Source organism: Bombus vancouverensis, chromosome 13 (genome assembly GCF_051014615.1).
Source record: "Bombus vancouverensis nearcticus chromosome 13, iyBomVanc1_principal, whole genome shotgun sequence".
In the NCBI taxonomy this organism is placed as follows: domain Eukaryota; kingdom Metazoa; phylum Arthropoda; class Insecta; order Hymenoptera; family Apidae; genus Bombus; species Bombus vancouverensis.
The window spans coordinates 10,470,099-10,495,908 of NC_134923.1; the positions used below are offsets into that span (position 1 = coordinate 10,470,099).

General features: G+C 36.4%; 1 protein-coding gene and 1 long non-coding RNA gene across 9 annotated transcripts in view; one reads left to right on the plus strand and one right to left on the minus strand.

Moving 5' to 3' along the window:
- Mef2 (myocyte enhancer factor 2) overlaps positions 1-25,810 on the minus strand; it is an 81,732-nt gene that overhangs the window by 30,628 nt on the left and 25,294 nt on the right. For 5 of the 8 annotated variants that reach the window (XM_033347126.2, XM_076623714.1, XM_033347132.2 and 2 more), the window contains exon 2: positions 24,042-24,100. The gene's annotated coding sequence lies outside the window, so the exon portion shown is untranslated. The other 3 variants (XM_076623713.1, XM_033347114.2, XM_033347104.2) reach the window with 3 other exon arrangements.
- LOC143303494 (uncharacterized) lies at positions 24,094-24,680 on the plus strand. Its single transcript, XR_013059878.1, has 2 exons — positions 24,094-24,352; positions 24,439-24,680. It is a non-coding gene; the product is annotated as an uncharacterized LOC143303494 (long non-coding RNA).

Here is a 25,810-nt window from a genome sequence, read left to right on the forward strand (position 1 = left end):
TTTTTGGCACGTACATCAAAACTTGCACTCGTTTTTTTTTTCCTGGTGATTCGATCAACCACGCGTCACTTGGTTCGCACGCTGGATTTCATCTGGGGTTCGTCAAACATCGACAAACAAGCCAATCAACGTATTCCATTCGATAACGACAACGTATATAATACGGCGACAACAAGAAACTTCCTTTATTGTTTCGCGATTGAACGTCTTCTTCGTCTTCTTGCACTTTTGTCGTTTCTTTGTCCCCTTCTGGTATGTATCACGATATATTCGTGATATATCGATACTTTCTCCTTCTGTGTTCTTTTTCTCACCTTTACGACTTTATTAAACGTGTAAAGATGAACGCCAAGCGAAAAAACGATTCTTCAGGATCCAGCTAACCAGGAAGCTAGGTTAGCTAGGTTAGAATTATCCTGGCTGACTAGAAGCGATGACTAGAAACGCGCGTCCGTTTCTTAAAATATATTTTTTTCACGTGCGGCGGAGCCGTCGATTCGCACTGTGCTCCACGTAGAAGATTCAAATTTAGAAGCGTCGTATCGGACGGTAAAAAAGCGGGCCGCGCGCGCCTCGACCAGTTCGCGGTCGAGCCTGAAATAAAGATTTGAGGAAGTCGCGTGGAGAGCACGGGAACGAAAGAAAGAGAGAGGAAGAGAAATAGAGAAAGAGGGTAAATGAGAGAGGAGGAGGGGGGCGCCTGGCCGTGTTGCACATACCAGTCGGTCCACCTCGCCTCTGAAGTTCGCCTCGGCACGCCGAACTAACGTCGACGAGGTTCAACCGTTGATTGGCTCTCGCCGAGATCGACGTCAGACGCCGACTCACCAATTGCGCGCCGCCGTATGTGCCGCGCATGCGCACCGCTTTCAGCCTCGACAGTCGCGCTGGCATTTCAGCTTCGACCGCGCGTTGAACGACGTTATTACAGTTTCGTGTTATAATCTTCCACTGTCAATTAGTCCTTTTTTATGTCCATATATGGATGATCGAGTCTTTTAATTATTTTAACACGTTGATTGCCACGCAAATTTTATATATTATGCCCTGGAAGTAATAAATTGAAATATATTATATTATAACATTTAATTTTTGCAAAATATATTGTATTTGCGCACTTTCTTCTGACGATGTTATCTAAATCATTCACATTGTTGAAAATTGTTTAGTCCATGAAATTTATCTTATTTGAACTGTTCGGAACAATTTAGTTCTAAATTTAGTTCTACACAATTTAGTAACGTGGGTCACCGGTGGTCACCGTGGTAGTCAACGTGTTATGGTCACATTTTGCGCTTAGAAAATTCAATTACATGATCTAAAGAGAAAAGGAAATTTTTTATTTGAAGTGATTAACCCAGCTGCGCTTTTTATATCATTTCTAACCTAGTCCTGTTTTTCTAACGCTAAGAAATGTTTTACTTTAATTTCCTTTTGATTTTCAGTTTCAATTTTATGCTGCAGTTTTGCTTAAAATATTATAAGTCTCCTTGCTTGTTGAAGTAAGAGTAAAATTGGCATATAAAAATTCGAGAATCACAGCAAGGTTAAAAATTAGATAAAGTATTGTAGATAATAAAAATAAAAGTAAATAATAGTAAGTAATAGAAAATATTTGAAATCTGCAAAATATGAGATACTTAAAAAAAATGTTTAGATAACAAGTGAATATTATTAAAAAATGTCAACTTTTATAGATATTGTCAACATATTATATAAATAAAAATGAAGAAATTATTCTAACAAAAATATACCAGATGAGGCTTTTGAAGCACCAACATATGACTATTCTTTTTATTTCAAATGTAAAGGATTTCAAAATAAAGCATAACATTCAGAATAATATACATTCTTTTAAGAATATAGGAAAGTAACCGAAATATTGCTGGTCATTCATAAACGTTTCGCCCATAAGTTGTAAGTCGGTTCATGTCGGAGTCAATGTAAATTATAACCACAAAAGTTCAGATAGCTATGCGTAAAAGTGGCATCTTTACACTTTATTAATATTTCGCCAGCCAGAAATAACGACGCGGTTAAAGAATTTAACCGACTACACTGTGTCACCTGTGGTACTCAAAGTGTACGTTGGAGGATGAAAATAACGAATGCATTATAAACGGTACCCCATTCGAACTACGATTATCGATCGATACATGTACATTATTATACATGTGTTCTATCGATCGTTCGAGTAATAAATCAAAGTCAAATATGTGCCGTTTCTAACATAACAACATAAGATAAAATTCTACCGAGTAAACTGTCAGACGTAAATATATTCGATATTTGATTTTGATTATCTGCGATTAGAGTTCGAATTTGATTCGATTAATCAGATTTTCATACATAGCACAATCGATTTCTTAAATATCGAAAGATTTCGATGTCGATACAAAAGATTTTGATTACATAGTTGTATCATCGAATTTTGATTTATCCAAGTTTCGAGCTTAAGATCCTTAAGTCATTGAGTATGAGATTACATAGACATGATACCACGCATAATGGAAACGTCACTTTTACGTGTCAATAGCTTGACGCGAGTACAGTTCTCCTACCAGTATAATGTCACAGCTGAACTATCAATCCGTACATGTATATATATTAGTCTCATTTATCCCTGCCTAATCCGTTATATACACATACAATGCCAGATTTTTAATCCCATACGTTTTGTTTTATTATGTCTATCCAACATATGTTACATGCATAATATACAAACATTAAACATTCATTGAGTACATCAGTCTACAAAAACATGAACATTATTTATATTTATCCAAAAAAACTTCCACAAATGCCGTTATGCGGATCATTTCTTATTAATCAAAGTTTGTCAACCGTATTAGTTAATTTGAGGTTATGTTATGTTAAATTCTCGTCATTGCGGTTATGACAGTGAATCGTTCGATTGAAAAGGAATTAACTGATGAAAATCAGGGAGAGATCATGCTTTTATAGTGACAAATGGAATGCTAGGAGAAAATTGTTGACGCTACCAGGCAATATTCTAACTTGTATGGGATCGGTATTTGAAATTGACAAGACGATTGATCGAATATTGCGGCGAATACGTCGAATTACGGGGGCAGACAAATACAGAGGCCATATCACGGCGGATGCCATCGGTAAACTCGAAAATCCAACTCGATAAATATTAAACGAGCCGAGACGCTTGATGGCTGCTAGCGACTAGCTTCCATCAGTTATTCGCCAGCCATCCGACAGCCGTGCGAAATGAAATTGAATCGAGGAGCCACATTCGAGTCGCTTGAACACTTCGAACCTGATTACGTAATATTTCAAATCAATTTCGATAGATTGGGGGGGGGGGTGTTTTTCCAAAATGGAAACTGAATTCAAGTAACACTTGTCTTTGGTTACTTTAAATATATTCGGCACTTTATCTATGTATTAGATGAAATATTATGATAACTGCATAATTCTACTAATTAAGTAATTTAGGAGTTTAATGTGAAAAATTTGTAACAAGATATAAGATTTTAATTGAAGAATAAAGATAGATAATTTCATACAGATTTGGATAAGACATATTCGAGATAAATTTGAATAACCTGCTTGAAAATACCATTAAAAAAACAGTGCAGTAATTATGGAAGTATAATGTTTGAACTTAACACGTTCTCAAAATCCGAAAATTATTTAACAAATCAAATGGAAAAATTAGTAGATTCTACCGTGAGATTTAAATGATGAATATTACTTCGATCGAGAGAATTACTTCTTCGAAAAGATGAAGTCACCCAAGAGGGCACACACGATCGTCACAGTGACCTGAATTTCGGGCAAGATGAGGGAAAAGGGAGAAAATCAATTGACTGAACATTTTATCAAATCCTAATTTTATCAAATTACGCTCTCTACGATGAAATATTCAAATTGAACACTATTGTAAATCACTAAAAGTGACTAACGAGTGTCACATTCCCACTATAAGAAAAAGACTTTTAAAATCAATTATGAACCTAATTATAACCTCCTAAGAACCACCTTTACCACAGTTTTCCAATTACATGAACTTTCGAAAGGAATTTTTAATTTCTAAGTTACAGGAACAACTAATTAAAAAGATTGTCAATTTTCTTCTAATAAAATCATTACAACATAACCTAATTTATCCTTACCAAATGACACTAGCCACCGATAAAGAACGCTCACAGTTCAAATTCCTCTTTCAAACTAATACAGTAATAGCAAATGGAAATAGAGATTCATCCTTACAAGAGAGAGAGAGAGAGAGAGAGAGAGAGAGAAAGAGAGAGAGATAAGAAGGAAAAACAAAGAGCATCTAGAATCTAGACTGGCAGAGTAAAAACGTCCTGTCGAATCATCTTCGTACGCGAAAAAAGCTCAGCAGCAAGAGCTGGCAATGCCTGTCGATATTTAACGAATTATCCCAGGTGCGGGTAAATATAAATCTACTCCAGGTCGGATCGTATGTATTATGCATGAGCTGCAATGTAGCTGTCCCCCTACAGAGGCCGGATAACCTAACCCGTCGAGAGAGCCGGCGAGTGTTCAATATATCCTAGCCTATCGATCTCGTCGACCGAGCGCGAAAAGACGCGAGAAACGGGATAGTGGATAAGTAATTAATATTCTCCGGATAGAGATAACGAGCGATACCGTAGAGAAGGCCAACACTGGTCAATTCCGATACACGCGTGCCTGCACTCGAGTTGTGGCCTAAAGAGGACCAACGGGTGGACTAGTGACACAATAGTGAGATAGAAATACAATATGTTTAGGGAATTTTCTGGGAACTTTTGTTTGATATTATCTTGTCTCTCACGTAACTGGTTTTGTGGCCATTATTTATAAGAAATTGAATACTAGGAATTTAAGAAATGTATTATTTATTATTAGATACTATTATTTTAGGAAATATATAAATTATCCGATGTGTATATATAAAATTTCCAGTGTTACATAGACTACCTTAGATCTAATTTAGTTTAATAGATATTAATATAGTAAGTGGTCCAAAATTGCTATTTACATTCATTTACATAAAAATATGAATTTGAATAAAAATCCGCAGTCCAGTTATAATATTATTATACAATACGAAGAAGATAGAATAAATTTGCTAGATTTCATTTACGTTTTGATTTATTAATTTCGATATTAGATTTCAGTTTCGTTACATTTTAATTATATACCTGGATTAGATACCTGGGTTGGTTTTGAGTTGCGATTATTGAGTAAAACCTTTATTAAAATTTAATTTTTCCAACGAATGAAAGATCCCTCTGACTACAGTCAATGAACAAAATCAGGATAAATGTAATAATAACTTTATATCAAACGTAGACGCAAATAAATGTAGAAAACCAGGATAAATATACCAATAATAATTTCATAATAATTTTATACGTTATTTAGTCGAACAGAATTAGTAAATTCAAAACATTAATTTGAACGTATAAAATCATATAATTATTGGAAATCTCATTTTTCCCATTTATGAAATAGCTAATCCAGAACCTGCTAATCAAACAATTAATTTTTTCCAAAACGGACGGTGTAATTGCGTTTGATGACGTCTAAGGTTGCTTAACAGTTACAACACAATGTATCGCAGTGAGTAGACCGATCGGTGGCAATTGTGTCTGCAACAATGGCAGATGTCAAATTGTCGGATGATCTTCGTTGAACGCGGAACGTAAGCTACTTTTGTGAAGACACGCCGATACATTATGCATTCTTGAGCGTGCAAGTTTACGCGAGATGCTTCCGAGAGGTTTGCATTACAAAAATACCTTGGACGAATACTTGGAACTATCGATAACTCGCTACGAAAGTCTAAACTGTCCACACTATTTGTAATGCGGCTTTTTTCTTTGATCAGAAAATGAATCAGAATTCTCCATATTTGACTTATACAATTTTCAAATGTTACTTTTTACTATTATGCTTGTAACTTTTAAGTTAAAGACTCTCGTTGTAAAGAATAAATAAAATAGAAATTTTCGAGTATGATTTTACTTCAACTATAATAAACCGTCTTTTATCGTAAACATTTTTCTATCCTCTTATTTGAAGCTCATTTAGTTTCTATACGAAATTATTTCATATACGTAAATTACTATCGCTGTTATGAGACCTGTCTGTTACGATTATATTGGTAACGTTTGAAACCAGTCTGAAAATATATAGAGGAATTACAAGATATTCAGTACAAGCACATATGTATTTCGCGGAGAAAAATTGATCCCGCTCAATATTCAACGGGGCCATATTTAACACTTATCGTGTACTTAAGATGGCTATTCATATGTATTATAATTCTCTACTAAATATACGATTGCAGTCAGGATCTTGTATCTCCTGATCTATCCATAGATATTTTCAGGTTGGTTTCAAATTTTATCCAATGTAACCATAGCAATTCTGTCTAATTACAATTCTAATGTGATTTTAAAATACTTTATATAACACTCACAATATGAACATAAAAGCTTCTCATGGTAATGATACAAATTCTTTCGTGGGTCAGTGTACATATTATATGAGCCGTCCATAAGCCGAAGTGACAAAGTTCAATTTTTGAAACTTAAAATTGTAGTGCCAAGCCACTTGATTGATGCTTATCTTATATAGTCTCGCCAATTTTCTCTACTTTTTGTTTTGTATAAATAAACGGCTTATAATATTATAATACACCAGCCGATAGTGCTAAATTGTACAGTTTCCACTGCTTTTATTTTCGAAGTATGTATTTTATTACAAATCTGTTATTTCATTCATATTCACTTTCATTCATACGTGTATTATAATGTAAAATGCTAAATAAAGTCAAATATTTTAGAATTTTTCAATAGGTGTAACGAGTACTCGTACTCGGTGTCCTAATATTTATGGCCAGTATGTACAGTGAATATAAATTCAAATACATATTTAAATCAAAAATCGTGCGATAGCAGCGCCATATGTTTAGTGTTCATTTTTTCAAATTATTCCTCCTAACCTCCTTCCTATTCCTAACAAGAGAAGAATATGTAATGCATATGAATAGTTGAAGAGAGAGATAATTTTGTGGAGGAAACCATACATGCACACGTAACACAAAGACAGGGCATGGAGAGCGTTTCCATTTCATTGATTGCTCGCGTCGCGACTCGATGGGACGGAACGTGTATCGGGTAAACGTCAGCGTGGCAAGTTGCGCGGCCGGAATAATCGGCCCGCTGAAACGTAGTTAATCATAATGCCGATTATTTCGCGGATAGTTGCAGGAACCGGCGTCTATTTCCGTTTCACCGTCCGTCTCGTTTCTGTCATTCCCGATACGATTCTATTTGCGAGTGATCGACCGGGTCACACGGTTAAGCGTCGTTCATCCGATAATGAAGATGGACTTCTCGAGATTTTCCTGTAGAATTTAATATCAGATTGAACGCGGTGCACGTACCGCGCAAGATCGAATCGAATCGAGTTCTCCGAAACATTGGAACGGTCCCTTTATTATCGATCGAGGCGCCTCTCATCAAATATGAAATTTGGAAGATGATAAATAGCATGTTCTCAGTTATAAAATAATATACCGAGGTCACGACACTTTAGTTTTCTAATTTGTCTTCTGGAATAATATTAGTAAATTGATAAGTTATAAGCAGAGGGCGGATTTTTATGCACTTTTATATTTTTATAAATATAACTAAGGAAATGGAACTTAAATAGAGATTCGTTTCATCTGTTAAATATTATAATAAATATTCTACTTGGAATGTTTTTTGCACCTGAAAATTTCCTATAAATGCATAAATTCCCCATATTAGACAATGTTTAGTTATAAGATATAGGTTATAGTTTTTCTCTTACGATTTTATAACTTCCCATCAAACAGAATAATCAAATAACCTATAATCTCAAAAATAATTAATTTTATTTGTTATTAATTAAACTCGTATAAGCTTTATTACCATAATAAACTTTACTAATTAAACTTATTACTGCTATTTAAGGGTGTTTATTAATATCCTTCTTGGGAAAGTTCAGCAATGATATTAGTTGAATTGTACATGAAGATTTTGGCATACAAAATAAGGGGATAAAATAAAATATATCTGGATAGAAGAAATATTTGATATTATTAAAGATCCTATCATGTAATTAAAACATTTTCTTGGCATAAGCTAAATTAGGATAAGCCCTGACTGCACATTCCTCGCTGATGTTTATTTATAGGTTATGTAAGTGGGCAGTAAGTCGTTTTAACAGTGTACTGAATCGTGCATGGTCCAGCATAGCGGCTGTTCGTGCACAGGGATAAATTCACGGATGGTTACTATTGGGGTTCTTAATAATGAAAGGGTTAACACGTTCCCTGTCGCGTGTGTCGCGTACGTTGAATTTACCATTGAGATCGGATGTTTCCTCTGCTAAATACGGTACGCCATATTTTACGAAATTTCAGATGAGTATTCCAAATACCTATAATCATTGTTTCATAGCAAATAATATATGGTGTATAATTTTATTCACTGATAAATTTCATTCTTACAGATTATATAAATATTATTAGAATTTCGCGTCATGGAGCAAGTTGATGGTTTTAATAATAAATTATTGGATCGTGAATCTCTATGCAACTATAGAAAATTGAAAGATGATATGGACAAATATATAAAATTATAAAATATTCAAAATATAATTATCGTAATATTTAGCGGATATAACAAACTTCTGCTTGGGTTCTATTCTTTTTAATTATGTCTACGGAAATGTGAGTTTACATAAATACCAGTGAATGGATTATTATTTTTACAATATATTAGGAAAACTGTTATTTTAATAATGATAGGATTTAAGAATCTTCGACGATCACAGGTATTGATATATTTTTTTAGTAAGAAAATCACGCGATTGAAATTCAAGGTGGGTGCTGGAAAGATTCGTTCGCTTTGTTTTTCGTTTCTTCAACTATTTCCATCTGCATGTTAAACGTGCAACAGAAAAACACATTTAATCGAACCCATTATGTAAATCAGCTTTATTAGTTTGACTTCATTTCGCTTTAGATGACATGCTATTTATTTATCTATTTATTCCTTTACGTACAGAAAGGATTTTCTATATATGTGTGTGTGTGTGTGTGTGCGAACAGGATATCATAATAATAATAATAATAATAATGATGATTGCCAAGGAGGAGAAAGCTTTTACATAAAAGTTCATCAATTCTGAAACAGCTATAGTTTACGTTAACGAGATTCGAGATTATTATAATTATAAAGTGGTGCTTTTTATAGATAATTATTTAATACTTTGAGAAATAATTTGTATTTTACTCGTGAGAATACTAAGTACGGAATTAAATAATTCGCTACTGAGAAAACAATAATGCTCATTTCCATACTAACATTTTCCACTTCCTAGAAGTTCTTATAAAATAATTCTACAATTAAGCGTCTACGATAATTAAGTATGGCTTGTCAGAGTACATAATTTTATTACACGCGCTGTTATACATGGTATTTCAAAATTGTACGATTCTACTAATTATTTCCTGATTCTACTGATTCTACTAATTCGCGAACTAACTGTAGCACAGCTTTCAGTAAGAATTACTTTAATAAAGATCGACCATATCTCTCGATAAAGATTACGAACAACGGAACTCGTCATTTTCCTGCGAATTGCAAATATGAAAGAAAATAGCGCGATAACGCGAACTAAGTCCGCTATAAACTACAACTTTCGATAAAAATAACTTTAATAAAGATTGAATCGCTCTCGAAGAACGATTAGTAAACCGCGGATTTCTATTGTCTGAAATTTAAAAATCCGTTAAGAATATAAAAATCTAAAAATTGTTAAATCATCGAAAATGTATAGGATACAAATGATACGCAAACATATATAAAATAACCGCGACATAGTATTTTTTATAATATTTAACCAGCAAAATAATTTTGCCACCTAGTTATCGTTCTTTAAATTCTATTGAAGAATTTATATTATTATATTTCTATTACAGAAAAGATACGAATTAGCAGAAATATCAGCAACCTAATGGTTAGAATTGTCATCGAGAGATACGAAGGAAAAATCGCACGATCCCATAGGATGCAACGGGGTTCGATCGAGTCGCATAGCCGTTGAAAAAGCGTGCTCCGGAGAAAGCGGGGAAAAAGCGAGGAAAAAGGGAACGGTTAACTAGACGCGGATACCTTAGAGCACTGTGTAAAAGGGATGTCGGCCCTCGTGATCTCCTTTTGCTCGACGGTGCGAAGGAAAAACAATACCTACACGTAACAAATACCTTTGGAGAGCCCCGATCAATAGCAATATCGGGACACACTGTGCCGTGGTACCCTATGCTCTTGGATATGTACGAATATCGCATTATGACTTTCCATCGTCTATACTTTTCTCAACAATCGTAATATTCTGTTGGAATTTTTCCAGCGTCGTTGAGTCGATTAAATTTGCCGAGTTTCAGATTCGTCGTAAGTTGCTTCGTGTTTAACGAAGATCAGAAATTATGTCGAGCCTAGTCCTATCTAGGTAAGTTGTAGTGGAGTTAGCACTTTATGTTGCTTTAGATAAGTGCGTCATACGAGAGGAATTTCTTAGTTGGTTCCGTGTGAGGAATTTTTTCTGGTGGAATCGGTGCATCACGTCGATCGTTGAAATTTCTCGTTAAATACCAACCAAATAATAAAGCATGGAAAGAAGAAAAATATGGAAAAGAAGAGAGTTGGGAAATATTTTGAATTTTTCTAAATTTTACCTAGTCGGAGTTTCATACTTTCAGGGAACCGGACATTAACTAAACGATAAAACTTGGCAAGGAAACGCGAACGAAAATTCCAAAATATTCTCCATCGATATTCTTTTCAATATTCAGCCAGTCTAAATTGTACAGCAGAAAATTCATATTTTTAGAAAAGAACCACATGCTACAACTACAAACGGAGAATACAGCTTTAAAAATGTTAAGAAAATTTAAAGAAATCCCTTTACGGATTTCTGTAACCTTCGCTCTTCCGACATTCGAACAATCAGAATTTCACATCGCGAAGAAATCTTCGACCCTTCCAAGATTCAGCCGAGTTTCCTACAATCGAAATTTCGTATTACCGAAAGACCTGAATACTAAATTAAAATTTCAACTTCGAATAGCAGAGCTTCGACAGCGTTAAAAATTGCCAAAAAGGCTTCCAGTCTAACCTACGAAACCATCATATTTCGTTTTAACAAGCGGACAATAGTTGCCACTCCAGCTATTTCGGAAACAACCCATCGCACGAACTCGTGAGATCTCGTTAATCGTCACGAGACGTCAGCAGACGTCCGACGAACAGCTAGCTTCCCGTATAAGGAGGAAAGGCTGGTTTTAAAGGATGGAGAATGAAAATACCAGGTGGCCACCAAACCATCTCTCGGCTCTAGAGCGAAACTAGCGAGTCGAAAAGGCGATCGTAACGGCTGTCCTGTCCCTCAGACGCACGGCATTCGTGGTCCAGGCGGCGTCTGTTGCCGTACCGGATATCCGCTCATCCTGCCACCACCGTAGAAACATCTTGGCTTCCGACGACGCTGGAAAATCTCTCTGCAGCCCGTTCGCTTATAAAATACGAACACGTGTCCTGCTGTGTTCGAATATATAGGCCTTTCGATAAGTGTTCTCGACTCGGTTTCTATTACGCCTCGATAAATCAATTTAGACTGGGTTTCAGTGTTTTCGATTCGAGGAGCATGATATAACTTGAAATATTGCCGATTGCATCTCTAATCGTTTAACGCGTGTGTATAAGGGCATAGATTTAGCGATGTTTAGTTTAGCTGATTATTTTCAGTCGTTGATTTCTATGGATCGGACAGTTAGGATGTTTATACGTGCTTTAATAAATTGTTATCGTGCGAATAATTTATTTAGTATCTGTCAGTGGAGCTCGGTGACATAGGCGATGATTCTGAATTTTAATGAATAGAAAAAAATCTATAATAGGACGTAAATTGAATGTATAATAGAAACAAGATGAAAGTGTTATATCTTTCCATCTTAGATATAAATAATTCGTTAAAATTCCGCCTGGAATCACTTACTCCTCGAGCTTCTTCCTATTTTAGAATACGTAAATGAATTTCTCTCTGGCATCGACCACAAGAAGTTAGTCAATCACAATTATAAAATGAGAATCGAAGCTTTACCAACATGATAGAAACGTCGTCACTCTTATTTGTCTACGAAATATCTATATATAATGGTAGGAAAAGGTAATATTTTTCAGAAAACTCGAGGGAATAATAATTATTCCGTTGAAAAGATAAAGAACGATAGTAATAATTATACCCCTAAGGAGGTCAAGAATAATAACAATTATTCCTCTAAGATTATATAAAATAACATCGAGTAGAAATCCATTCGCTATCTTTTACGTTGCATTAATTACCAATTCGCTTTAAATTTATATACTTTCTTCTCACTCGTCAATTTTAAATTAAAATAAGAACGTAGAAGTTTAGAAAGTAATTTCCTATCATTTGAATAAATAAATTACAATCGATGGAAAAGTAAAGTCTAAGAATAGATGATAAAATCTAAAAAAAAAAAAAAAAAAGAAAAAAGCAAACCAACTTGATTTCTATGTTATTATTATTTATTTATTTATCGCAGCGAGGCTCAAAGTCCAGTGGAATCGTTCTGAATTAATTTCTATGTCTAATAGCAGGAAAAGACAAACGTGAAAAGATAAAGAAAAACCACAACGAAGTAAAAAGCAAATATAATAAAAAAAAAAAAAAAAAATAACGAAAACAAATATTCAACCAAGCAACGACAAGTTGCCTGCGTCGATTAAAAGGACGAAAGGAACTGCATTCCCAACATACTTCTACGAATGGCAAAAAAGCTCCGTAGAACGAGTTTCGGCGCGTTCATCTTTTGAAACGGGACGAAATCCGTGGCAGAGGCACCAAGAGCTGCCATTTAACCGTGGCACGTGTGATCTGCGCACTTGGCACGCGACCAAAAGCGAGAGAATAAGACCAAACTCCGGAGATGACGTCACCAGGTGACTAGTATCACGAAGACCGGACGAAATCTCCGAGAGCGAAGCCATCCGATCATTCCCGTTTTGCAGTGTGTTCACAGTGTGAACTATCGCCAGGCACACGCTTTCATCGACGACGAGGGGGAGCAACAGGTTCCACTCTCTCTCTGTTTTTACGGTTCCACCGAGAAAACCAAGCCCTTTCGACTCGCGACGAAAGCTTTGTCTCTTAGCGATTTGCTCGATCGAAACGATTAGAGTGCGCTTGCTTCCCCGGGGCGATCGAAGAGTGTTTTCGATGCTTAATAACGATTGCACGATGCTTTTCTCTGTACGAATTGTTATTGTTTGCAGATTTACTATTTGGAGCTCGTTGTTTCTAGAGAATTTTTTTTGGTCACTCTTTAAAAGTTTGGTATCGCTTTTACGTTGCTGTCTGAAAAGCTCTAACAATCCTGATGGTTCGAGGTGGTTTTCATCGGATACATTCTACATTTATCTCGATGCACTTCGACCATCGTTTGGAATCGATAGAGCAAATAAGTGGATAAGTGGAAGCGCCCCTCTTTTATGGTGATTTTAGCGAAGAATCGAATAAATCAAAATGTGTTTTGTCCTTACACGTATTAGAATTCTTGCGTGCTCATAATTCGCCGATAGTTGAGCTTCAACGTTCTCAGGCTCTTCTCGTACATGTCGGTTTGGAAGTTATACTACAGAAATATTTTTTCTATCGATCTGAGACCGCCATGCCGTAGATTTGATTTTTTGGTATATAAATATCAATTGGTTCGAACGTTTTACTATTTATACGTTTTAGTAATCAAACGTTTCGGTACACGAATATCCTACTATTGGGATGTTTCGCTATCTAAACATTCCACTATTTCTATATTTTATTTGCCATGTGTGCACGATGCGTAAAATTCTCCATTTCAACTTTACTTAAAACATTGTTAAAACATTGCAAACAGTTCTTTCTGTTTGCAAAATATCGTCTGATCAAACAAAGAAAGTAGCTAAATAGTAGGATCCTTGAAGGAGGTTCCTTACTTATAAATCCGACTATCCGACTTCTATCACGCTAAAGTATAGATTTTGTCCACTTGTTACCGGATTGGCCGACGAGGCTATTTTTCTATTCGAAATCTCAAATGAATTTGTCGACTGTCCACAGCTCCTTAGCCTTATCAACCTCCACGCATCATCCTATCCTCCAGTCTAAGTCTCATTCCTTCTATCCTCTGTTCTTCTCCTCCAGATTTCACCATACAGACGCCCTACATGCCAATTCTTGACGCAATTATTCCAACTTTTTTTCCACCTCGACCAGCAACCTCAGAAAGAAGGTTTCTGTAACTTTAGCTAACCCGAGCGATGCACTAACGCAGTTTTAACACTTTGAGCACCGAGTATGCTCAGACAAGAATATAGCCTGAATTCCCGCGTATCTTTGGAGCGATTGAAAAGATACAAAAAGGTCGCTCAGCAAGTTCATTCTGATTTACATTTCGATCCGATATACATCTATTGAATCATAAGGGTGGTTGGTAACTGGTGGTGCAAGCGGAAAGAGGATGATTCTACGCGAAAAAATAAGTCGAAAATATAGAATAAAAATTTGTCGTTCAAGGCTTTGTTTTCGAGAAAATCGACTTTGAATCGTCGCTCGGTACGCGTATCTTTGGAGCGATTGGGAAGATACAAAAAGGTCGCTCAGCAAGTTCATTCTGATTTACATTTCGATCCGATATACATCTATTGAATCATAAGGGTGGTTGGTAACTGATGGTACAAGCGGAAAGGGGGTGATTCTACGCGAAAAAAGAAGTCGAAAATATAGAATAAAAATTTTTCGTTCGAGGCTTTGTTTTCGAGAAAATCGACTTTGAATCGTCGCTCGGTACGCGTATCTTTGGAGCGATTGGAAAGATACGAAAAGGTCGCTCAGCAAGTTCATTCTGATTTACATTTCGATCCGATATACATCTATTGAATCATAAGAGTGGTTAGTAACTGGTGGTACAAGCGGAAAGAGGATGATTCTACGCGAAAAAATAAGTCGAAAATATAGAATAAAAATTTTTCGTTCGAGGCTTTGTTTTCGAGAAAATCGACTTTGAATCGTCGCTCGGTACGCGTCCACTTTATCGCGTCTCGTTATAACGGATCTCACTGTAGATCGTTGTCTCGATGGAAAAATTAAAAAAAATTTTTATTTTATATTTTCGACTTCTTTTTTCACGTAGAATCACCCCCTTTCCGCTTGGACCACCAATTATCAACCACCCTGTATAAATTTATATAAAATAAATTCAATTATATAGGTGGCATTTTGCTCCACAACTTTTCTCCATCTTTCACGCAACTCGAATATTCCATGCTTGTGAACCTCTCAGGTTTCTCGGCGAGAAACTTTTCGACGTGATTTTTTATGACGACCAGATTCCTTAGAAATCGGAACGAACTTTCCGAGCGACCAATATCATATCTAATACTTTTTTTTTTTACTGTTTTAACAGTAGTTAACATTTGTACGGGATATGAAGTACGTAAGACGCGAATTCGCGTCTGCAGCCTGCAAAGTAAATTAATTCAGCGTACTCGTACGCTTGTTCGTCTCATTGTCTCGCAGAGACTACGTGATACTTATCTTCCCCTTACTTTGTAACCACCTTCTCGCAGAAACAGATCTTATCCCGTTTAATTAATAAATTAAATGAAATTACATGAAAACGCGAGCAAGATCGCAATAGAAGAACTTTAGAATCAAGAATTAAAGAAGTTCTACCTTATTTCATTCTAAAATTAAAGATACCTTCTCGTTCCTCCGTTCCTTCCCAAGAAAAAAAAAAAAAAGAAAAAAAAGACAAGAAAAAATATGAAAACGGCGAGGTTTCTACTATTTTGAAAATCTCTGTCGAATCGAAACAGAGACACAGACACCTAGTGTTCCTTTCCCCGAAGAAAGTTTCTCTGTGCCAAGTGCGTCTTTAAAAAGGGGTGAATCCCGTCGATCATTATAACACAGTTTCAAGGTGGTCGAGTGACGAGCTACAAATTGATCCTCATTCACCCTTCTCTGCTCGTATATGCGAGGGAAAAAGCGCGCGAGCACACCAAGCAAAGTTACCCTGAAATAACTCTTGCAGATTATGCGAGGTGAAAGAAGATAAAACGCGTATAAAGAGGCTAGTGAAAGTGCGAACTAATTTAACGTGTAAACTACTCTTGGCCTTTACAACGTTAATCTTCGCCAAAGAAATCCAATCGATCTTTTATTCTTCTCTCTCCTATTTTCTTTCTTTTTTTTCTTTTTTAATTCCTTTACGATTCCCGATAAAGAATGGTCATCCGGAGATATATTACTCAGAATTTCTTACGTTTAGCTTCTACAATTCCTTGGTTCAATTATTTATTCGATTATTTAATCACATAGAGGACGAAACAATTAGAATACGTGCATTTACAAAGACAGGCAGTTACCGAGCATAGACACTTGCAGAGAGAAAGGAAAATTAGAGCAAAGTATAAATGACAGAGCATAATTATACGTTAAATTAAAGATAAAGATAACGTGTCTCGTAGATCGCTCGCTCGAATGATGCATCACTGGTGAAGAAGAGATCTATGGGGACTGAAAAACTATTAGCTATAAAGCAAATATGATTTAGAATAATTTAGAATATAAACGAGACATTGAAACAGTAACGGGCTCCTTTAATGATTCGAGTGGCGCAATAATTTTTTAACGTTATTTTTTATTCGAAAATTTATCGCGAAATTAATAATTGGTACGTACTTTTTATCATATTCGCAACGTGTAGAACTTACGATTTAAAATGTAAAATAAAATAATAACTTTTAAAGGTGATTTAACGATTCTCTAATCGATATTCGTGCATACTGATTCCTAATTTTCCATAGGTGTCCTAATAATATTTACGTATGGGGGTGCATGTGTGTGGAATTTCGAGGATTGAAAAATGAATTAGCTAAGATGACGAGAACGATGGATCCATGGTATAGCTTGGTTAGATATAGCGAGCCGATCACAATGATGCGAACGTGAACGAGGAGTAGGTATTCGTCGTTGTTACGTTCGATTTGGACGATGATCAAGGTGACGAGCAAAGGGCAGAAGAACGAATGTGACGTTCCATCTGCGTGTTATTCGCCGATCTACATTTACATACTAGGTGTTTCGTAGCAAATAAATCATCCAATTCGAAGAAAAAATTTCCCCTGCCTCAGCCTGTATATCTTAATTTTAAGTATTTATATTCTGTGGGAATTTATTCCTTCATTATCCTATAATTTATTATTACGTAATACATTTATTATCCCGTCCGTATGCTTTCATATTCTTCGAAGAGATATTTTGACGAATTTTACACGGTACATTCGAATAGAGTCTAAGGAATATTTCGATATTTCGATAAAGCACAATACACGTCGTGGATCTTTTCGATAGGATCTGCAGGAAACAAAGAACCAAGACTCTTTAGGTCGGATATTATTTGGTACGTTATTTTAATGAAAATTTCTACTCTGCCCCTTAAATATATCAAATACGTGAAACGTAGCTTCGAAAATAATCGAACAATTCGGAATGAAATTTTACCATCTTAAAAGTAACTTCGACCTTTCCAAATTTCTCTTCTTCCAAATATCGCAGATATACATTTATACGCAATTATCCTATGCAGAAAGACTTTTAAGAATAGAAGCTGGTATTTGCCAATTAATCTGAATTCATTGAAAAATTCCAAATATAACTTGAAACGCGATTATTCCATGCAAAAGCATTTTTTAAAGATAGGAATGCTCGAAGTTGCAGAAATATTAACCGCTCGAAATTAATCCACGTTCTTCTAAATATTCCAGCTGTAATTTTCAAGTCGACTATCCAAAAACGCCAAAAATTCCAAATATAACTTTAAACGCGATTATTCCATGCAAAAGCATTTTTTAAAGATAGGAATCCTCCAAGTTGCAGAAATATTAGCCGCTCGAAATTAATCCACGTTCTTCTAAATATTCCAGTTGTAATTTTCAAGTCGACTATCCAAAAACGCTTTCGATGATAGAAATACGAAAAGTTGGTCTGAAATTTTTACCAACACACCCTGTATATAAAACGTTTGGCGAGTCGAATCGAATATTTCTCAATGGAAAATCTTCTCGGATAGCGTTGCGAGAAGAGAATTTGATTGCTTAACATCGGAGAAAAAGAAATTCGTTCTTCGAATCGAACAACTCACATGTTTCAGAGTGTTTATTTAAATTGTTCGAGAAAATGTTCGTAAAAACACGCAGACCGGCGTCCGGCAGACGCCACGAAACTTTTGCCAAGGGTTAATGAACAAGATATGTTGGCCGACGATTTCAAAATGTTATATTACGACTACGGCCAGATGCGATTGTCAAAATTGTGCTGGCAACGCGTCACAACCGAAGACTACAGGGTTTGTCTGACTAATATGCGCCTTGGTGACACATTAACTTTTAATATGGCCGACTAGTATAAGGGTCTTCTACTGTAATCTATTTTCTGCCTGAAATTCACTCTATTACGTTTGCAATATTTATTTGAAATTAATTGATCGATATTTAAACGTCACTGTAGAATATATCAGCCTATTGTCGTATTCTGTCGGAGTATTAACAAAGATCAACTAGGATTGCGGACGATATACTCTTCTGTATAATTTTCTGCAATTTTCTACATGAAATTGACTATATTACGTTTGCAATATTTATTTGAAATTAATTGATCGATATTTAAACGTCACCGTAGAATATATCAGCCCATTGTCGTATTCTGTCGGAGTATTAACAAAGATCAACTAGGATTGCAGACGATATACTCTTCTGTATAATTTTCTGCAATTTTCTGCATGAAATTGACTATATTACGTTTGCAATATTTATTTGAAATTAATTGATCGATATTTAAACGTCACCGTAGAATATATCAGCCCATTGTCGTATTCTGTCGGAGTATTAACAAAGACCAACTAGGATTGCAGACGATATACTCTTTAAATGAAAAATAATATTTCTTAATAATATTATTTATATTTCGTATCTATATTTATAATACCTAACAACAATTTCTTATACCGATATATTTTATATAATAGCTTCTCTTATTTCGGATACCGTAGAATACTATATATATATCGTGGAACAATAATTTTTTGATAATTTACAGTGGCGATAAATAATTTAGAACGAGCGAATATTACGTTGCGAACTTTACGTAGCACGATCGAAGGAAATTGTTACGATGTTCTGGATTGGAAACTTCATTGAACTGAATAAAATGCTGACGAAGAAAAGGGATAAGAATGATCGAGGTGAGTGCGGAATATTTTCTTGGCTTGGGAGGACCAGATCAACATCCAAGCTTCAAAGCAGAGGAATGTAATATTGTTGCATTAAACGAGAAGACGTAGTAGGTACGATATAATCGATCGTATCGCGTTATTGTGTGACAGCGTAAAAGAATAAGATGTATAGCGTGGCACGAATATCCTTTTCCATAAGATATTCGCTCGAGTATTTTGACTACGATACATTCTAGTTGCTTTACGAGTTTTATAAAAATGTTGTAAATACGTTCAAGCTTTTACGACTGAGAGATAATTGTTGAAATTTATTCGGCGTAGAACCGAGACACTCCTCTTTATTTATTCGTGCTTCTTCATAAAACATGAACGTTATTCGTTAAAAACCTAATGTCACTTACGTCCATAGATAAAGCAAAGAATTTACGATACGATAAATTTTCTTCGTCCACGCTTTCACGAGAATCGCCTCTTACTTTGCCAGTACCTACAGCCAAAAATGTATTACGCGCTTCGTTCAATTAAATTTTCTATCGCTCGTTCCAAACGTTCGTTCGACTTTCTATCAACTTTGAATTACAATGAAATTCGAGAATTTCAAAAATAATTATTCGAATAATATGTCGAATAAGAAATCTACAATTCCACCCGCGCAATCTCCAAAGCCATTCAGTTTCACTTTTTATCGTTCATTCGTCGAAAATTCGCTGTCGTACTAAGAATTCATCGTTCCTTCAACCACCTTACGAGGTCATAAACATAAACGTACGTGCACTCGCCAAATCCCTGGCGAGCGATTGAAATTCGATAATAATTTCAATTCAACGCTGAATCCGAAACCTAGAAAACCTTCGATGTCGACCAACGAAACAAAATTCTGTCACAAATAGAATTTTAGATCTCGCGAGGATCTTAGAAAATGGTGGGAACTTACGTCGAAACCTCTGCGACAACCATGACGAACCATGATCTCGCAACCACCGATGATCGTTCCACCCTTTAATCCACGTGGATTCTCCGCACGAATTTGTCCGTAATCACCATAATCGCGCCGGAACGTCCGAATATTTCACGATGTCGATAAAATTCACGAAGCAATCGAAACAACGTGGAGCGAACGTCCGTACGACGAAGCAAAACAGATGTAGAATCGAACGATACACGCACACACACGCGATGACAATGGTGGAATGGAAGAAAATCGGCAAGCAACGTTGACGATGGTTCGACGGACGTCGTTTGAGAGCGACTTATACAGGAAAGTAAGGAAAATGTCGTTGACGAATGATACGCGTCTGCCTGAGACCTGCACGTGAGAGCAGAACAGCTTTGAGGACTGTACGATACACGCACGATCACTGGCAGAGATGTATACCACTGGACCCAAGGAAGTGGCGAAACAACGTGGAAGATCGACGTCGGCGAACGCCACTGGAAAAGAAAGGGGAATAGGTCGACGTGTACAGACGACGAAGAGAACACGTTTCCTTGATCCTGCTCGGCGTGCAACTGGTCCCGCGTGTACGGCGGAAGATCGGGCATTTAGTGGTGAACCGAGACCAGCAACGGGAAGAGAAAGAACCGAACGAAAACGTAGGTCCGACAAGCGTGAAGAGACAGAGAGAGAAGAGGAATAGAAGATGCCGGTGTGGCGTGGTGTATTAACAAACCGCGTGAAAAGATCCCAAAAATAATTTCGGCGTGAAGAAATAAATCCGGGTGAGGCGGTCGCGAGGGTGCCTAAAAGAAGGTTCGCCACCGGGTGCCTTCTGGGAATGAAACCGGCATACTATGCTCGAGTTATAAGAAGAGCGGTGTAGCGATCGCATCGGCTAGTCGCTAAAGAGTTTTGCCGCCGCGAAGAACGGGAACCAACTCGACAGAACAGAAATATATTACTCTAGAAACCTATCAGACGTTTTTGGAACACTTACGAGTTGCTATGGATACGCAGCAGCTTGATGGCGAAAAGCGGAGGAGAGAGGTTAGAAGACTGTCAGACATAATTCCGACACTTAGCAATCGTTGCAGTCGCATGGGAACGTGATGGGGAAGAATGGAGAAAGATTGGATAACCTAGAGAGGCTGCTACGAGTATTCTGAAACACCTACGGAAGCGACGATGAAGAAAGACAGAGTGGACCGAAGGAAGAGTAACGTTCGATGTAGAGACCTGTAGGAAATGTTTGCAGCGCTGACGAATCTCTATAGCTGCAGAGAATCGTGATAAAGAATAGAAGAACGTATAAGAGAACTATAAGACATATTTGGAATAGCTATGGATACGTAAGAGTTTGATGACGAATAACGGAGAAATAGACCAAAGGAAGAGTAACGTATAGTTTAGAGTTGCAACAGAAACATTCGTAACACCTACGAATCTTTATGATTGCACAAGATCGTATCGAAGAATGAAAGAACGAATCGAGGGAAGAAGAGTGGACAACCTAGAAAATAATCAGAGACGTTTGCAACATCTAAATTGTATCTATGGATACGCAGACGTTTGATGACAAAGAACGAACCGAGAAAACAGTTTAGGGATCGGCTACACATGTTCGATACATCTACAAATCTCCATGAGTGCAGAGGAAAAATCTATCTCAAACGTTTGAAAAACGGATACGCAGAACCTCAAGAACGAAGAACTAAAATGTGAACGAAGGGGATGCTGCAATCGGGCATCTACCAATCTCCATACTTAGAAAGAATCGCAATGACAAAAGATAGGAAACCAAGTGGAGAACGTATAACCTGAAAACCTACGAAAAATATCTGAAACACCTACGTAGGAATCTCTACGAATGCACGGAATCCTGACAAAGAACGGACAGAAGAAATGAAAGGAAGAATAGCGTATAACGTAGAAAAGAGGCAAAAATATTTGAAAGACCTACGAGTACCCACGGAAGCACAGAAGCTGGATGACGAAGTACAAACAAAGGGAATAGAGACCAATCGGACATATTTGGAACACCTAGGAACCTCTAAGAGTGGGCAGGATCGCGAAGACGAAGAATGGAAGAAAGAACGGCGAGAAGAAGGAGAAAGGATGGTGTCTAGAGACCCATCGGACATATTTGGAACACCTACGAATGTTTCTATGAACGCACAGGGTGGATTCTCAAACACTGGATACTGGTTTGCAGTAGTCGTTGTTGTTGTTGTTGTTGTTCTAGTTTGTTGTTTGTATAGAGAATAGTCGACGTGAGAGAGAAGAGATAGTGATGAAGAGACCGAATATGCCGATGTGGCAAGGCTCGAGACGCAACGGCCACAAGGCAAAGGCAAGGCAAGCAAGCAAGGCACAAGCAGGCAGGACTTACCTCTGCTGTTTTTAGAACTCCACTCCCAGAACTGCGCGGGTCGAGCCGAGCCAAAACCAAAATACCACCGATATAGCTTTTCTGCGATGGTCTTTGTGTGCGCGACCAACCAGCTCTTTCCTTAGGACGTCCAACCGGCTTGCACCGGAGTCGAACGAACCAACCTTACCCTGACACGAGTCTACGACCACGAACATGGATGATGATGACGATGATCGAGACGACCAAGACGAGAGTTCAGACATTTCGATGGTGCATATAATAGTTTGAAGAATTGAATAATTCTGTTATTCGGTTGTTCGATGAAACAAACGTTATCGAACCAAGCATCGGAATGTTGGAGGATGTCGAGGGTGGTTCAAAACGACGACCAAGAATAGAAAAGTTTCGAAGGTGCATCGAGAGAAACTGTAGTCGTATTGGAATAATTTTTGTTGCTTTGGAATGTTGGAGGATGTTCAAGAATGTCGAAGGTGATTTTAGAACAAACAAAAAAAAAAAAAAGAAAAAGAAAAAATAATAAGAGAAAAAAAGAAGGAGAAACGAATGGACTTTCGTATTACGGGATTCTTGTAGGTGATATTGGTATGAGACAGTGATTTGTGAAAGGGTTATCATAACTGTAATTGATGGAGAAATTGGCAAATTGGTTTCTTATATTGAAAGATGTTGTTGAAGGTGGTTTTGCCAAAATGGATTCTCCTTTTATGAAATATCTATAGAGGTAGTTAAACCTGGTACGAGATAGTGATTTGTGAAGGGTTATTATGATTGTAATTGAGGCAGGAATTGGCAAGTTGAGTTTAAATAATGGAATAATTTGGGTATTTAATTTTTGGTTTGAAGAGGTTTCATGAAATATTCTTGGCGTGTATTGACAGTGATTAACCTCGTGAATGACGAATTCTGGTTTTTGAAAGAATTTCCAAGTAGCTTGTCGTTAAAGTTTCATTGAATACTAATTTTGGAAAATTCTGAGATTTTTAGAAAATTGTTTTGAAAGGTTGTGTGTGAATAGTGCGCTACGAAGTCTTTATCGAAGCTGCAAGGGACTTTCTGCTTCGAAGAAGTATCTCTTTTTCTTTTGATAACCCAGTGACACCAGATAAACTAATTTCTTTGATTCACCATTTATTATATATTTGTACATAGAATATTATTTTTAAATATGAAATACTATCATTGTTTATGTCTGTTAGCGTACTCGCTTCGTTTATATTGCCGATTGTATTACGATTTACGAGCGAAATTTTCATATACTTTCACGTATTTTTCTTCCATATTATTTAAGTTCAATTTTTTCTCTTATTATGAAAAAATAAGCCACGAGTTACCTTTCTATTGCATGTAGGAGCCAAGATCCAGGGTCGGTGTTGCATTCACGACGGCGGTCCTGAAACACAGAAAAGAAGACATTCTTGATTTTTGAAAATTATAAAATTCAAACAAAAGTATCCAAGTTGATATTTATTTTATCTTTTATAAAAAAAAAAAGAAAGAGATCATAGCAATGGCAATATTAAAGATATAGTTTATCACGAGCCACGTGAAAATGTTCATCCGTCGGAAAGAAACGCTCTTGAGGACTTAAGTTTCTAAACCTTCAATTTTCTGAACACTCCGACTAATACAACTCATTACGCATGTACATAACACGTATCACCTTATATATCACTTTCGATTATCAGTATATAATTATCATTTTATACTACTGCAGTTATTTGTTTACAGAAAAGAGACAAGAAATTGTACATGATTCGCCGAATAAGTACATTAAATTTAATTAAAAGTATTTATTATCTACTCTTTCACGAACTGCCAGGCATCTACAATTACGAATAATGAAATAACAATATAGAAAGACACACATGTGAAATTAGTTCTAATATTGACTTCTATTGATCGAACTTTTGACACTCCTCGTGCGAGATAATTCGAATTGGAAAACGCAATAAAACATTACTCCAAACCAGCCCAAACCTAAATCAAACTTAATCTAAACTGAACTCCTATTGAAAAAAGGCCGATTAAGATCATCGAATAATTGGAATCCAAGAATTACAAACGAAAACCAAAAGATTGCAAATCAAACAATAGCAAACCAACCGAAACCAGTTGAAACCAAATCCAATCTCACCTCGATTAAACCTGGAAAACATTATTATTCTCAAAATAAAAAAAAAACTAATCCTAACCAGCCAAATAATTGAAATTCGAAAATGAACCAAGATAGGAATATCCTTATGGACTTATTTTATTCAAACCAGCTCGATATAAATCGAGCAGAGAGATGGCAAACGAACGACATGACGTAATGTAATTCCTATCCATGCCTGTTCCTTCCAACTAAAAACCGATTTTCTTCCATCGGTTTGGCTCGAAGCATAGGTTTGTGAAATTCTCGACGATCGAAATCCGCGGCAGCTTGTCGTAACGTCCAAGTTTCCATAATTACTCGAGGGCAATTGGATCAGCGAAGCACCAGTCACGCTGGAAGATTCGAATGAATTCTTTATGCCATCTTCTCCGTTCACCGTATTCACCTTTAATCGGGTTAACGGAGCATGGAAGCTTCTCCAAAATAGCGGTCGTTATTAATTTAAGCCACTCTTAATACGGTTCCATACTGCCTGCCACCACGAAAATCGTTATCGTTCGTTCTGTCTTGCTTCGATCGGAATGGATCGCCATTTGAAAGATGGCAGAGTTCGAAAGTTCACACTATTGTTCATTTATTTTTTAACAGGTTATTGGATACAGTATTTGGCTTGTCATATCGAAGTTATATGAATGTCGTTTAGGAGATGGCACTGTTTGAGCGTTTATAGAGAATTTACTTTCGAGTATATGAATATCTATCAAGAGACTTTTGAATGGAATAGAATAATTTTTGTGCAGGCATATACGAAGGGGAGAAACTTGGAATTTCCATTCTTCAGGGGATTATCGAGTATAGCGTTTGAGCTAAAATATCTCAATGGATAAAGTGATTATTGCGCAGAAAGGAAAAGAGAGGTAGGAAATTTCCAATTTTTAGAAAATTATTGTACAGAATATTTGGGATCAAATATCTTTCTAGAAATTTCTTTACAGAAGATAATGA